The sequence below is a fragment of the Meles meles genome, chromosome 21, assembly GCF_922984935.1.
Source record: "Meles meles chromosome 21, mMelMel3.1 paternal haplotype, whole genome shotgun sequence".
Lineage (NCBI taxonomy): Eukaryota > Metazoa > Chordata > Mammalia > Carnivora > Mustelidae > Meles > Meles meles.
The window spans coordinates 4155766-4172498 of NC_060086.1; the positions used below are offsets into that span (position 1 = coordinate 4155766).

General features: G+C 47.0%; 1 protein-coding gene across 5 annotated transcripts in view; it reads right to left on the minus strand.

Moving 5' to 3' along the window:
• The window catches only part of AUTS2 (activator of transcription and developmental regulator AUTS2), a 1107048-nt gene that overhangs the window by 860069 nt on the left and 230246 nt on the right, over positions 1-16733 (minus strand). The gene's annotated exons all lie outside the window — the stretch shown is intronic.

The following is a 16733-nucleotide window of genomic DNA, read 5'->3' on the forward strand; positions in this document are numbered from 1 at the left end:
TGGCAAGGCTGCCTATTTCAAACCACTCCCGCTTTTTTCTTTAGGGCAAAAAAAGCCACATTAGACAGGGAAAAGGTGTAGAGCATGAAAGACAGAAGTTCAAGAGGTCAGCTAAGAACAAAAGGAGCTTTTTGATACATGGTTTTAAGTGAGATGACCAAAGGCGAGGAAAACTAGACCTCTGTTTTAGACCCACAGTCACAAGTCCGTTAACTGGAAGGGAGCTTCGGCAAGGGCGAGAGGCCAAAGAGGAACTGCTTTACCAAAACTTAGACCCACGTCATCACTGCCCAGGGGGAGCCAAACTGGGGAAAACACCCACAACCATAAAGACCGAGTAACAAAACGGATGCTCCTGCAGGATGTGACGGTGACGCCCTTGTGCTGGTCACCCAGTCTACTCATACTAAATGGGAGTCAATGTAACCCACTTATTAAGACGCATCCACACGGGGCGCCTGGGCGGCTCAGCTGGTTCGGCAGCTGGCTTCAGCTCAGATCATGATCCCGGAGTCCTGCACTGGGCTCCCAGCTCCGCGGAGAGTCTGCTTCTCCCTCTGACCTTCTCCCCTGTAGTGCTCACTCTCGCTCTCCAATTAATAAAATCTTTTAAAAAAAAGAGAAAGCATCTACATGTATACCGCTCAGACTCAATTTAAGCAGGGGAGCAAGGAAGGCAAACGGAAAGCCCACCCTTCTGACCAGCTCAGCAGGCAGCCCAGGAACGACAGATCACAACCCCCCACCAGACCCTCAGGGCCTCCTCACTTCCTAGACTCCCTCTCCACGATCAGCTCACGGAGCCAGGATTCTCCTTTCAGAGTGGAGAAAGCTTCCTGACCCGGAGACCACTTTGCGTGGCGCACAACAAAGGAGACAGAAGGATACTGCTAGTGAACACAGCTCCCACTGCTCCTCCGTCCAATTTTTTCTTTTTTTTTTTTAAGATTTTATTTATTTACTTGACACAGAGAGAGATCAAAATAGGCAGAGCAGCAGGCAGAGGGAGAGGGGGAGGCAGGCTCCCCGCTGAGCAGAGAGCCTGATGCGGGCTCCATCCCAGGGCCCTGGAATCATGCATGACCTGAGCCGAAGGCAGAGGCTTAACCCACTGAGCCACCAGGCGCCCCTCATCCTCTTTTAAAGACCGACCAGTGAAGGTCTGTACGAGCAGAACATGTTGGAGGTGCGGCCTGGCAGGAGATCCCCATCCCCAGGACTTCTTTATGGGGCTCACGTCCGCTGAAGCACCACTGGGCGACCCAGGAGTCCCTTTTCCAGGCTGACATGGCCCCACCACATGAAGCACAGAGCACCAACAGAGGCCCAGAGCACCAACAGAGGCCCGTGGTCTTGAATCCCAGCCTGCTGACCCAGGATGTAAGCACTCAGGAGCCACGTGTGGTTAAGGCGCCGTTGAGCAATGCCAGCCCCAGGCTACAAGAAGCCCATGGGAGGACAGGCACAAATCCTTCTGGTTCTCCCCACAGCTGAAACTGACCCAGACCTGGGGGTCTCCCCTTTCTAACGGGAGCACCTATTGTGAGAGACGACTGACAACGGCCTAAAAAGTACACGGGCCTCCTCTCACCTCGCTGCCTCGAACTAAAGAGGCTCCAGCACACGTCATGGGAAAGGGCTTGTTCTACAACCTACGTTTCCAGCAAGGACTTCCAACAACATCCCGAATTCAAAGTTAACAAACCGAGTTCTCCTGAAAATACCAAAGGAGTAGGATGGTCCCTGCTGTCATAGCAATTCCAATCCGCCAAAGAGCTAAGATCCTTAAAGAAACACCAGCAGGACGTGACAGGTGGCCTAACCCAAGTATACTGACCATTTACTCCTGGAGCGGGGAGAGCACACACTACTGGGAAATCGTGGAAGACTGCCTGGAAGAGGCGTCTGAGCTGGGCTTTAGCTAGGGCAGGATTTTGAAAGGCTGGTACGGAAGAATAAGGAAAACAGAACAAGCACCTACAACAAAAAAGACAGTAAGAAATAAGCCTGGGTTGTTGAGGGAGGGAAGAGGCTGCATAATCACCAGGCCTGGGAAGTTTGGGCTTCCCCGTCAGGCAACAGGAGAACATGGAAGGCTTTGAACAGTACTGAAACAAGCAGAGGACTACAGGATGGTTTTGGGGAAAGATACCATGACCACGAGAGCAGCTAAGAGGCTACTGAATCCATGAAGATGATGTGTAATGAGATCTGAACAAAGCAGGTAGCAAAAAAAAGGAGAAGGAAAGGATGAGGAACTCATGAGAAGCAAAGAAAGGGAGAAGGCTACAGATACCAATACATTTTTTAGCCAGAAACATCCAGAAAATGTAGGGGTCATTACTGAGAAGAAAGAATGGAATTTAAGAAAGGGTACATTTTATCCAACACACATTGATCTTCTAAAGAAATTTCCAGAACAAGCCATATTATGGAGTTGGGAGATAAATTTTTGAGTGGAACTAAAAATCGGGACATCGATGGCATTTTGATAACGGACGATATGCGCGGATGAGGTCTGAGGATGAGAAGACTTAGTGAGACAGAACGCAGGGCCACGTGAGCACTGATAGGAGGTTAGAAAAGGAAGTAAGACCAGAAGAGAAAGGGCCTTGGCAGGAGACACGGATAAAGCAAAAGAAAAATGTGATGTCTTAGAAGCCACAGAAAAGAAAACATTTCAAGGACAGAACCATTAACCCTTGTCAAACATTACAGACACTTTTTGTAACAAGGGAAGAAGAATGTGAAAGGGTCCGTGAACTAAGGGATTAGAAGGTCTCAAGTGACATTTCATCTGTATTGACATCAGTGACCCGAGTGGAGACCCCTGGACACGGAGAACCCTCTGTGTTCGAAACACATTTAGAAACTCTGCACATGACAGAGATTATGGCGTCAAATCACTAACAGTAACTCGGGACGCACTGGACACAGGTCTGAGCACTCCGTGGAAACACGCAGGTTAACCACAATGCCAAACAGCAGGGGCGTGGCCCGGGCCCACAGACCACACAAACCAATGTGTCTCACAGAAGGAAACCCTTTCCTCCTCCTCCAAACTCCCACTCCCCACTCGCTGCTTTCTCCCACCTAGAAGTCACGGTCCTCAAACAGAGCAGTGCATAGGACATCACCATCTATACAGACAATTCCTAAAACAGGAAAAAAAAAAAAGCCGCCATACTGGAATATTCCACATGTAAGACATAAATCTTTCGGTTCATTCATGTCTGACTGAGATAAAAAACAGCTGAAGGCAGATATGTGAACTTCCTACCCACCCCACGGGGTATCTGTAATACGGAGTAAAACTTACATAATGTGTACACAGGAGCAGATGGGTCTTCCAATAAGTGAAATACGATCCTACACATTTTTTTTCTCCCTCTCCCACTACACTTCTCATTCACTAGTCGCCTTGTCTCTTTCCAGGAATATTCTCTTTTTTAGACTCAACTCCCATGTATTCGGGTAGATCATTCGCATCGTCCCAAATCAGGGCTTCAGCGCCGGCCCAGCAGCATCACGCAACTGACTGTGCGGCACCTGGCATCAGTGTCCCCGTTCTCTGATCTGAGGAGTCATGACCTCAAATATTTGAGATAAAGCACGTTTTCCCTCTCGGTATGCAGAATGATAAACGGTTTGCAAATAAATAGGAATGTCTCCGCTGAGCATGCCAATGAGTAAACAAAGCTCCTGCTGCCGGGCCCCCTTCCTTATTTGAGTCCTAGGGAAAGTGTTCTGCAAACAGCATGGCTACAAGATGACATCTGGGTGTTCATGAATGCATCATTTCCTTTGCACAGAAGCCCCACGACTGAAATTTAATTCTCCTCTTTAATTGGGCAAAATTGCTTTCAGATGACAATTAAAGAGAGGGAGCCACACCCTCACACAGGCCAGCAGCAAGGGAGAGATGCCCCAACCCTTCCTTGGCACGGAGCAAACAGCAACAAAAAATGGGAGTGTGAGTCCATGTGCTCTTACTTGGCTGCACTGTGGAAGGGGAAAAAAGGAAGAAGAAGAAGAAGAGGAAACAATCTGCTCCATTACAGGTATTTCCGAAACAAAGTGAACGTGGGAGTGTTTGAATGGAACGTCTCCCGACCATCTACCCAGTGCCGGAGACGTGGCACCTGCTTGATATGTGCTAAATCGTGGCTTGAAGGCAGAAAGATCTATCTGGCTTGAAAACGGTAATGCCTGGAGGGGACAGCGATTTCTAGCCCTGGGGACTAACACTCCCACTCACCTACTTCCTAGCATCAGAACCGCAGCCCAAGTCAGTGGTCCGTCAGGAGTCAAAGGGTGGCAGACTACAGGCCCGGGTGACCCCCAGGCTCGCAAGCACCCAACACCACGCAGAGGCCAGAAGGTCCTTTGGTCACCTCCCCCAAGAGGCTGCCGGACCTCATGGTATTGTGGTCCTTCTTACTTTCCGGGGCTTCATTTCAGCCACGGTGCGGTGCACTCGGGCCTGGTGTGGAAGGACACAAGTATAGCCTCCCCGCTCTGCGCGGGTTGCTGCACCACTCTATCCAGTGTGGCTACTGGAGGAGACGCGATAATCACGTATGACTTTAATCTAAACTTTTCCTTTTTTAAAATCATGCCCACAGGAATACAAAGACAGAATAATTACGGAGGACATAATTTCTGTCGATGAGGCTTAAACGTTGGGGGCCTCCTAACGCTGAGAATACGAGAACCTGATAGACACAACAGAGTCTCCGAAAAAGGCACAATTACTGACCGTTGCAGACCCTGTACAGCCCGCTTCTGCCTTACACGGTTATACAAATGCATACATGTACTCACATGCCTACATGTGTGCGCCTGCACACAGGTACATACACGCACACATATATCCAGGAGCACCCCTGCTCCACACCTATGGATGTGGCAGGACTGGGTTGTCCCTAAGCACGGTGTCTCAGAAGTCCCTTTGCTAAACAAATAACTTGCTAGCTCAGGAGACGTCATTCCAAGCATCCTTTTAAACAGCTCGGAGTCTGGCAACACCAGAAGAAAACAGGACGATCCATGCCATACCAGGCTCCTGACTTTGCCCTCCAGATAATCTGGGACAGAATCCCGCTGTCTTTTCACATCTTGAATAAGAGCGGGAGTATTCACTCCAGGGTGACCCGTCTCGGGCCACCAGACCTCATCTCTAGTGGTCTGGATCTACACGCCTTTCTCTCCAGGATCGTTAAGCTCTCTTCTAGAAAGAAAAATGAATCACATCATTGATCTCTAATTTACTTTGAGGAAACAGTAACATTCTACAGAAATGACCAAAATCTCATGCAAAACTGTGTAAGGGGAAACTTCTGGCCCAGAAACAAGCAGAAGGGATCACTGGGACTCCTTTCAGGGAAAGCTGGAGTGCTGACTGTCTCATCTTACCAGAGAAGTCCCTTTGCCTTTAACCAGGCTATTTTACAACTCCATAAACTGCTTATAGATACGCAAATAACTTCTGTCCTCCAGAAGACTGACCCTGCCCCTGAAAAAGTCAAGTTTTGTGTTCATTTGACTTTTTTCTTTAAAGATTTTATTTATTCATTTGACAGACAGAGATCACAAGTAGGTGAGGAGGCAGGCAGAGAGAGAGAGAGGAGGAAGCAGGCTCCCTGGATGAGCAGAGAGCTGATCTGATGTGGGGCTCCATCCCAGGACCCTGGGATCATGACCTGAGCCGAAGGCAGAGGCTTTAACCCACTGAGCCACCCAGGTGCCCCATCATAAGACATTTTTTAAAGGATTTTTTTATTCATTGGAGACAGAGAGAGAGAAAGCAAGCTCCAGAGCATGCACATGAGCAGGGGAGGGGCGGAGGGAGAGGGAGAAGCCAACTCCCCCACTGGGCCAGGAGCCTGAAGCAGGACTCAATCCCATTACCCTGAGAGCACCACGTGGGCAGAAGGCAGACACTTAACCATCGCAGCCACCGAGGCGCCCCATCATCTGACTTTTTTTAAAAGATTTTATTTTTATTTTTCTGAGACACAGACACAGCAAGGGCAGGAATGAGCGAGGGGAGGGGCAAAAGGGGAGGCAGTGGGAGAGGGAATCTGGAACAGACTCCTCCCCCATCCTGGAGCCGGACCCCGCAGATCCCCGGACCATGACACCACAACCACAGCCTAAATAAGGAGTCCAGCCCTCAGCCAACTGAGCCACCCAGGGGCCTCCTTGACATTTTTTCCGACATTCCTTTACTCCGTATAAGTTTGATTCTTGGGCTTCTGATGTTAACACCTGCAAGTTCTCTCATGTAATAAAAAGTTACATAAAACCCTCGATATGTGTATATTTAATCTGTATGAAAATCATGATTTTACCATTTTGAATGTTATCCTTGTAACTATTAAGAGTTATACAACCTGGGTCCAAGAAGAATAAAACCTCTGTCTAGGATTCTGAATTCTTAAGGACATTAAGCTTTCCAAAGGAAAACAGAAGGAAGCAACAGGACTTGAAGGTGAAATGCCAGTGAAGGAAACTGGCTCAGCCTTTCCCAGGACGCCATCTTTTAATGCTCACTACAGCAGTCCCAAAATGAGTTTTCCTAAGGTCTTTATAGAAGGAGTATCCAGGGTGCCTGGGTGGGCTCAGTCGTTAAGGGTCTGCATTCAGCTCAGGTCAATGTCCCAGGGTTCTGGGATCGAGACCTGCATTGGGCTCCCTGCTCAGCGGAAAGCCTGCTTCTCCCTCCCCCACTCGCCCTGCTTGTGCTCCCGCTCTTCCTGTGCCTCTCTCTCTGTCAAATAAATAAATAAAAATCTTAAAAAAAGAAAAGCAACGAGAAAAGCAACATTAAATTCAGAACCATCTGTAAGACTGTGTAAAAACCTTATGAGCCACATAACTCAAGGAAGCCAGCTCATGTTCTACCAACTAGCACAGAGCAAACGCAACTTACCACCCGAAGTCCAATAAACAAGTGACCCAGGCATCTTCTGAAGCAGGAAAAGGCCAGGAGAGTAGTCACGTTTGTCTCTTACCCTTTATCTTTCCTCCGAAAGCCAGGAAACCAAACTTTGGGGCTGGCACTTCTGGGAGACTCCAAGGAAAGCTTCAGTGGTATTAAGAAATAATCATTTATCTGAATTAACATTCCACTCCAGATGAGGTAATTAATTAGGCAAAAGAAAACAATCCTTAGTACTTTGCTCTGATAATTAACAAACGTTAAATCTGCCATTGGTAATTTACTACACTGGGAACAGAAAATTTCAATTGTTCAACCTCAACCTGCAAGCCTTTTCTCTCCTTGCAAGCTTTTTCAATAATCCTTTATCAGCTGACAGTAAGGAAAATACAAAAGCAGTGGGCACTGCTCCAGACGCTTCCTTAACCTTTCTAGCTGTGAGACGGTACAGGGTGTGCGCTTTTCAGAGCGACAGACTGCTCTATGGGAGCGTGCGCGGACATGAGAAAGCAGCGCCGTGTCCCTCCGAAAAAAGAGAACAGCATCCTGCTACTTTCCCAACCACCAGGCAGCACAGATTCACCCCTGCAAATCTATGTTAATCCCTGCACTAGGAGACAGCCAAAATCCATTTATAGGTCCTTCAAGCATCCCTTTCAGAATATGGTAAAACTCGGGGGGTTGGGGAAGGGTAGCAGCTTTGCTTCCCACCCCCTCCTACAAATCAAAGGGAAAGACATATTGAGTCCCGCTTTTTTAGTAACTTGAAGCCCTGCATACAAATCTGCTTAACAGCTTCAGCCTGGGAACCAGCTTTTTTTTTTCTCCCCTCTTAAATGAAGCCGCATTGCCTGTGAGATGGGTTTTGTTTTCGGTGTTGCCTTACTTATATTTTCAGTGATTTAGTCACCAGGGTTTTGAGGGCTATGCCCACGGCAATGAGATACAGACCTTTAATAAAATCATGAAATAAACTCCCAAAGCGCTTTTTCCAAAGAGGAAAAGTGGAATCATAATACCCAACAGCATGGCAAACAGCCGGGGACCGAAACGTACTCTTCTATGAAGCACAGCCACCACGAGCAACAGCACCGTCGGGAACCTCGGAAAGGACAGGACACCCTCCGGGCGCTGGCGCCTCGTTGCTGGCGAGGCAACGGCAGAGAGGGCTCGCTGTAAAGAAATCCAACACCGCGCTGGATTTGTGCGGGAAAAGTTGAGGCAAACCCCTGCGTTTGCTACAGCTCCTTACAACTGAATCTAGAGCAGGAAACAGTGAGGAGGGAGCGCTGTGCACGGAAACGGAGCCAGTGACAGATGGACCAGCTCTCAAAGTAGAAGTGTCTCCGTTCTGTGATAAATTGTGATTACAAAGCATGTGTTGGGTGCAAAGAGCCTGGGGTGATCTGGCTGATAGTGACATAAAGGTACACATACACAAAGTTTTATCAGGCTACCCCTTAAGATCACTGTCTTTTTTCTTCTGTGATCTCTCTAAAAACATTAATGGCTCAGAAGAAGAAGTTTTTAACCCCAGGGGTGAAACAAGATGCTCCTGCCTCTCCGTTTAGGTATCTTCCTGGTGTCGCAGAAAGACCACCGCACGGACACTCAGAGCATCAGGCCCCGGACCTCACCAGCTGTCTGTCCTTAGACAAGTGCCTTTTCTTACTTGTACTCGGGTCATCATACTGAAAAAGGAGATAGGGAACCCAAAATGTAGGATCCAGGGTGCCCCAAAAGGCAACTGAATCAGCCCTTAGAACAGTTTGTCAGGCAGGAGAACGTTCTGTAACATTTCTGAACGGGTGCCGTCTCTCGTCGCCCCCCACAGCTGCCCGTTGCCTACGCCTGTCCAATTCTTTCACCTACGCTACCTGTCCTGCCCCAGGAAATGTGTGAATTTGGGAGCCCTGCCTCAGACCCTCAAAGTCACTTCAGGCCTTAAAACGCCATGATTTAAAGTTCAGATACTCCACCGAGACATTTTTCCCCTCTGACCCTGACCGGCTTAAGAGACTAGAGGAATTGAACGTGGTAGCACGAGAGCACGTTTTGATGTGGAATTATCCAGTGACGAGTGTCCTGCACAACGTAGATGACTGGCTCTTGAAGTCAACTAGCTGGGGAAACTCTTCAGCTCGCTGGCCAAGCATGCCCACATGTTCTTGTTCTCCTAAATCCACAAAGCAAGCGTCCAAATGAGATAAAGGTTTTAAATGCCTCCTTGTGGACAGAGACGAGGACAGAGCAGACTAGAACCAACAGCCACATACAGACGAACATGGGTCAAAGAACAGGGACCTCTACTAAAATTGTCTCTCTCCGTTTGTCACCTTGTCGGACAAGTCAGCAAATTCTCAGGTCAGTTTTGAGGATGCATTAAAAGAAAATTATTCTGCGAAACAGGTACATGGAAGCTAACGCTTTAATATGAGGTTTAATACGACCACAACATAAAGATCTCACAGCCACTGTCTTTCTTCCCCTACTGACTTCTTTGTATCTTCTCTGTTTAAAAAATATTTAAGTCTTGAAAGACTTCCACTGAAAAGATTTCCCACTGAAGTATTTTTAAACCTCATTTGTTTCTTTTGAAAGCACAAAATCCCCAACTTTCCTCCAGCTGTTAACAGCTGCTGCTCTCACTTTGTAAGTGTGGGTAATGACTGTCTTGACGAGTTTCTCTGCTTCAGTGAACACAGTATTTGGAATGATGAAGATGCTACAAGCTTGGACCCTTCCTAGATAATATTGAATATAATAATAATCCTATTCCCCCGACAACGGCAATGATTTCCTGGAAGTTAAGTAAAGCAGAAACAATTAGAACCTACGTGACGTCCAGTTCTAGACGAGGCACTGTCAGGGTAAAGACAGGAAGGCTGAGACTTGGTCTCCGACCATGCAGCGCTCAATACCCGTACCCAGACCGATTCCTCTTGACTTTAAGGAATAAGACAGACCCAGTTTATATTCTTTTCTTTCTTTTTTTTCTTCAACGGATGCATCCCAGGTGTTCACATTCTTTCGTAGCCTCTCTTCCCTTCCTCCTTCCCAAGGCGGCGCTGGCTTCCGGCCACCCTCCCTTCTGTTAGTTACCTCCATGGGCACAGGCATGGGAAGGAGGAGAGAGAAGGTCCAAGTCCGTCCGTTTCATTCTCAGAATAAAGCAGCTCAGCAGGAAGGCATTTGAATCAAGAGACTGAAATGAGACTCGGCACCCACCTTGGAAGTTAAGCAGAAAGTCAGAGAGAGGAGACCTTGAAGGTCCCCAAGTGCACCGTCTTTCCACAGCTCAGGGAGCCTGGGAAGAAATGACTATCCTGCCAGGACGGGTGAGGTTTAGCTCTGGAAAAGACGTGCCTATCCAACAAAGTACTAGAACTTAGAAGCGCCAACCTCTTTTTTTTTTTTTTTTTTAAACTATTACTGTTAAACCCAACCCAACCCACGGATGTCCCGGTGGCGGTCTTACAGCAACAGTCAGAGCTTCCCCTACCCTGACACATAAAGATGGTACTTGGTATGGACCGCAGGTGGGACGGCACTCGGCGCTGCTTCCTGCACGTGATGATAAATTTGCACTGGCCTGTCCGGATGCTTGATCCTTGTTTGGGCCACCTCTAGCAGAAGGCTGTTTGGGGGTCTGAGGAGGAGGAAGCCCGGCCTGGCTCAGGAGGCCCAACTGAGCCAGTGGGGTCACTCCATCAAAAAGATGCCCCAGGTTCATCAGACTGAGCACAAGGCAGTCCATAGGCCTGGGACTGGCCGAGAATTCACTCCTAAGCTCGCTAGAGCTCGCAGCCTGATTTCCCCTGCATCAGAGACTGAGAGAGGGTCCCCTTGGCACACGAGGGCTGCTCATCCCTGTAAGAAACGTCACGTCCAACAGCAGTCTGAAGGTACAGATTCAATTCCAGCCATTGAGAAACAACCCCCACGTATATTATTGGTGTAATACAGACCACTTCTACGGCTACCTTAAAAATCATATCAATTTCAGCTACTACATCCTTAACCTCAGAGGATGCGATGTGAACTTTTATATAATAAACTAGTTGTCTGTATCTCCAGGGCAATAAATAAACAGAATTTCAAGCACTCACCAAGACCCTACACTTTTCCCTTCAATGTACCAGTGATAACCTGCCCTATTATCAGCCAGAAGACAGGGTTCCGTCTTTTCACTGTTTCCAAGAAGGTCTGGCAGGCAGGTCTTAGCTCCAGACCTGTGAGGGAGAAGTTAAGACAGCAAAGACAGCTCCCTGTGATCTGGCTGCATCAGCAGGCCCTCATTTGCACAACACTGTCAAAACAGGCAAATAAAAACCGACATAGAGTAAGAATACCTCTTAGGGCTCATTTCCAGGGCTGCCTGCTTTGCGTGAACGCGGCGTGCAAGAGCACGGATTTCATTAGACATTCCGAAGGGGTGCCTCAGCTCACGGGAGGAGAGGAGGGGCCCTGTCAGTGTTAGTCTGGACAGACTGCACATGTCTGACTCTCAACAAATCCGTCATTCTGAGTGTCTAGGGCCAAAGGACTGGGCAAAGGACTTAAGGATTACTGTGTGCACAGAGTCTCACTGAACTGATTTAACCGGGAAAACAAAACAAAAAACAAAAACTCATCCATCCTTTCCTCTGCAGCTGGAAGTCCTGGCCTTTTAAAGAGAAACAGCAGTGCCTTGAAGAACAGGAACGTGGGCATTTCAAATGCTCACTAGGCCATGTCCACGGTGTCCGGATGTCCCCGTACGCCACCAGCCAAAGGCAAGCACCACCAAGGGAACCCGTGGACCACTCCAGGGCTGGACTCACTCGGCAGACGCAACGGTTTACTCCAGAGAAACAAGGGTGACGGTAACAGCGAGAGACTGTATTTAGAGGATAATTTATTGTTCACAAAGCAACGTCCCATGCCTGAGTTCACTGATTTTTTTAGGTTTGATGGGACTCATTACCCAACCAAGAAAACGGACACTGAGAGTAGTTGAGGGATTTGGCAAGGCCAAGCCACTAGTTAGTGCACTGAGCTCCTAAGTCTGTAATGAGATGAGGGAACGAGGAGATGAGGGTCAATCAAAACCGGAAGCCCAAGGGTCCGGACGATCTCCTACATAACAGAAAAAGGAGTGACCAATGTGGAGGAGACATACAGGGAGGGAAACAGCACAAGAAAAGATCAACACTTAAGGCATTAATCTCTCAAAATAAGGATTGCAAGACCCCAGCTAAAAAGTGAGGAAAGGACACGGGAAAGAGATATTAAAGTATGCTTCTCAAAGCCCAGCTCCCAGGCCCCAAGCCCTGAAGATCACGTCCCCACTGATGGGATCCGGGCTGAGGGAAGCAGCCCTGGGAACCGGCCCCGGGCAGGAGAGCCCAGCTTGCTCCCTTGGGAGTTGGCCTACTTCCGAAATGCCCATTTAACTGTTGCGTCTCGCATCGGGAGGGCCATCAAGAAAATTAAGCACACAGAATAATGAATTACCTAAAATACAAGAAGCGAAAAATGATTCCAGCAACCTCGAACGTTTGGGCAGGAAACACAGGACAATTCTGTTTACTCCATCCACTTAGAGAAATCACTTGGAAAGCCACAGACAAGCTAATAGCGTCTCAATCCAAAGGGGTAGAGGGGATTCTTGAAGATGGAAGCCATCCCACAGTGAAATGAGCCAAATGAGGGCCCCCAGGATTCTCTACCCCTGGAGACCTCACGTGGAAGCTGGCGGACAAGTTACTGAGAGTGAAAAAGCAGAGGCCAGAAGCCCAGATGAGGGGCCTTCAGGGCAAGAGCCCTTAATTCTCAGCCCTTCTCTTTCCTCTTCCTGAAAACTAAAACCAAAAATCATCTATCTACCTGCGGCATTCATCATAAGTCTGGCAGTTACAATGACCGTGACCGACACGGAAAGTCTAAGAAACAAAGCGATGTGGACGAGTTCAACGAGGGACCCGCCGTGCCAAGTGCCTGAGTACCTGCACCCAGAGCTGGGAAAACTGAAACCCAGAGAAGGAAGAACCCTGAGTGCAAATGGGGTCAGGAGACAACAATACAGCCGCTGTTCATACCACCCCTCAGATGCCAGCAAAAAATGTCATTCCTGTGCATCCCAGGAGATACGATACAGAGGGCCCGGGACTTCGAGTTGGGAGGCGGAGCTCTAGTCCTGCCTCCGTGGCAGAAAGGGGACAGACGTCACGGGACGGCTCTAGGTTTCAGGTTTCTCATCTATAACAGGAGTGGTTTGGGCAAATGCATCCCAAGGGCCTATCTCATAGTCAGATTCCATGACTCCATGGCGACGAAACAGAAAATACTAAGTTCACAAGTGCAAACCCAGTTTAGTACTCAGCTTCCCCGTCCACTGTAAGCTTGCATTCGTTTCTGAAGCCAGTTTTATCTCTTCGGGGGAAGCTTTGTCTTACACAGACGAGGTCCACCAGGCACATTACAGGCTCCCCAGCTTCACGGATCCTGGCTGAGTATATGCCGCTCCCAAGGGAGGGACGTGGGACGGGTTAACACTGACAACAACTGCAGGAGCCAGAGTCCCGGCAGGTTTGGGGCTGGTTGCGTGTGAGTCCTGACTCCCACGGGATGGCAGAAACGGTCCAGAGGACACCTGCACTGAAGTGTGGTCACAGGAGAAAAGCCCTGAGGTTCAGAAGGCTGCTTTGTGCTCCCAAGAGACAGCCGACCTCCCAGGCTGTCTGCTGTATGTTCACAGTCACGGCCTTGAGAGGCACAGATTCGCCGACAATATCTCTCTCTGTAGTAATAAATAAACCAGAGACACTGGTGTACCTAATACGAGGAGAATCATCATCGTCCTAAAAATGAAGCCAACCTCTTTCTCACAAACACACCTGCTTTGTAGAGGACCATCCTCCAGAAATCAAGGAAATTAAAAAAGAAAAATCTTATTGATGACTTAGAAATTAAAAGATTCCTGAGACAGATATAACTAAAGTCACAGAACAATATCTAGAACAAAGAAACACATCAGTACTGAATAAACCCAGCCTCTGCCCCCCTGATTATCAAACAGTAGTCGCTCAATAAATAATTGCTGAATCACTCATTCATCCTCCAGCAGAGAAGTGGAAAAAAAAAAAAAAACAAAAAAAAAAAACTCCTCAATCATCCAGAAATAAAACCAGAGGGACAATAAAGAGGAATCAGTTGAGATAATACAGTCACTCCATCACATCTCATACTTTGCAAGAAACGTTAAGAAACACCCAAACACCCCTGCAGATAAAACCACTATGGCATTATAAGAAAGTAACACTGGGTAAAGTCTGGTGTATCTTTTACCTTTTACTGAAACAAACAAACGAAAATAATAGAATGTTTAAGAATGATGCCTAGAAATGAACCAACAGAAGAGAAAGCATTAAAGAGCTCAGCCTGAGGAAGTACAAGAGAAGAGACAGGGAAGAAGTAGAATGCAGAGGTTGCGAGCATAAACTTCAAAAGTCTACGAGATCTGTGTTCAAACTCCAGCTCTACCCCTTACACGGTAAGTTGTAGCTAATATTCTACTTCTCTAAGCTTCTCTTTCTTCAGCTGCAGAAAAAGACAGTAGCACCTGCTAGGATGAAGGCAGAAAACCACCGAAAGGCACTCAGCACAGTGCCTGGCATTTACAAGGTGCTTATTAGCAAATGGCTCAGTACTTACATGTGATATTACGGTTTTCCAACTGAAAACCACAACTTTGGGTCAAATCTCTCTATGGAATATGCTGGAGAGAGAGGGAAGGACAGGCAGCGTAGCGTCAGGAAGAAAGGCAGAGTCTGTGTAGATTATCGTTCCTTTCTGGGAACTTCGTAACACATGCAACTCCTGCTGTAGAGCAAGAGGATGTCCATAAGCCGCTAAAGAATAAAAAAGCCCGGGGCGTCTGGGTGGCTCAGTCGGTTGAGCGTCCGCCTTCGGCTCGGGTCATGATCCTCGGGTCCTGGGATGGAGCCCCGCATCACGCTCCCTGCTCGGTGGGGAGCCTGCTTCCCCCCTCTGCCTGCTGCTTTGCCTACTTGTGCTCTCGCTCCATCTCTCTAATAAATAAAAAACACCTTTAAAAAATTAAAAAAAAAAAAAAAAAGAATAACTAAAGCCCAAACAGACCTCACGTATCTCATCTCCTTTCACTTCTAGCTCACTTCAGTGACACAGCAAATCAAGATGCAGGTCTAACAATTTCTATTAATATTCTTAAACAGTTCCAGAAAGATGGAAGAGATGTACTGTTCCCTGTTACCTTAGGTAAGCACAGTGAAAAGCCCTAGAGAGTAGATCTAAAACAAACAAACAAGACGACTCTGGAAGGCAGACAGAAAAGCAGAATGGCTGTGGGCCTTGGGACACAAGGAACGTCAAAGTGGTAAGCTCCCCCAGGCTTTCGTTTTGCCTTGTAAATTCCAGACTAAGCACCACAGAAACTGGGAACCCAGAACATCAACAGGCAGAGACAAAACAAATCCTGAGAAAAGCCTGCTGTCTCCAGCCAAAGTACCACAAAAGATGCAGACTAGCAAGACAGAAAACATTTAGGTAATACTTTACTGCCACCAAACAGCAGTAAAATCCTGTGGGTCCCAGCCCACCCACACTAGGAGAACCCAGACTTCTACACCACTTCCTCCCACCTCGCTCCCCCCAGGATGACACCAGGATCGCTTCAGAGAACACAAGAAGCCCGCTCCCCCGTCTCCTCGCTTGTGCGCTTTCTCACTACCTCTCACTCTCTAATAAATAAAATTTTTAAAGGAAAGATTAAAATGGTAACAGTTATATTAAATATATTTTCCCAAATAAAACCCGAGATTATATGTAATCAAATAAAACTAAGACGATTATAAGTTGAAAAAAATGAACAGAGCCTCAGGGAAATGCGGGGCTATTTAAAAAAAAAAAAAAAAGATCTAACATTCTTATCATCTGAGTCACAAAAAGAATAGAGACAGTGGGGATAAAAAATTTTTCAATGATATAATGGCTGAAAATGTCCCAAAAATCTGGCAAGAGACATAAACTTACATATTCAAGAATATGAGAGAATGAGACGTCCCCAAACAGGATTAAAAAAAACTTACACCAAGACACATTACCGTCCAACTCATGAAAATTAAAATATAATCCAACTCCTGAAAACTAAAAGACTCTCTGAAAATGCCAAGAGAGTAATAATGCATTACATATAGTAGGAAAAAAAAATCTGAATGAGAGCAGGTTTCTTTTTCATCAAGAACCATAAAGGTCTGAAGGAAGTGCCACACTTCCCAGTGAATAACCTATCAACCCAAATAAACTATCAAATAAACTATCAACCCAGAATTCTATATCCAGCAAAACAGCCTTCAGAAAATCAAAACATTCTCAGATGAAAAAAAATTAACATGAATTTTCATGATTAAGTATAACCTTCAAGAATGGCATAAGTAATTTTCCAAATAGAAAATCTTAAAATATTAGGAAGAAGGAAAAAAATAGAAAGACCAAAAATATGAGTAAATATAATAGATTTTCTCTTTTTTTCTTAAGATTTTATTTATTTATTTGACAGAGAGAGAAAGAAAGAGCACAGCAGGGGGAGCAGCAGAGGAAAAGGGAGAAGCAGGCTCCCTGCAAAGCAGGGAGCCCAGTGCGGGGCTCGATCCCAGGACCCCAGAATCATTACCTGAGTCGAAGGCAGAGGCTTCACCCACTGAGCCACCCAGGCGCCCCAGATTTTCTTCTGTTCTTAAGTTTTCTATAAATCATGTTTAATGACTGA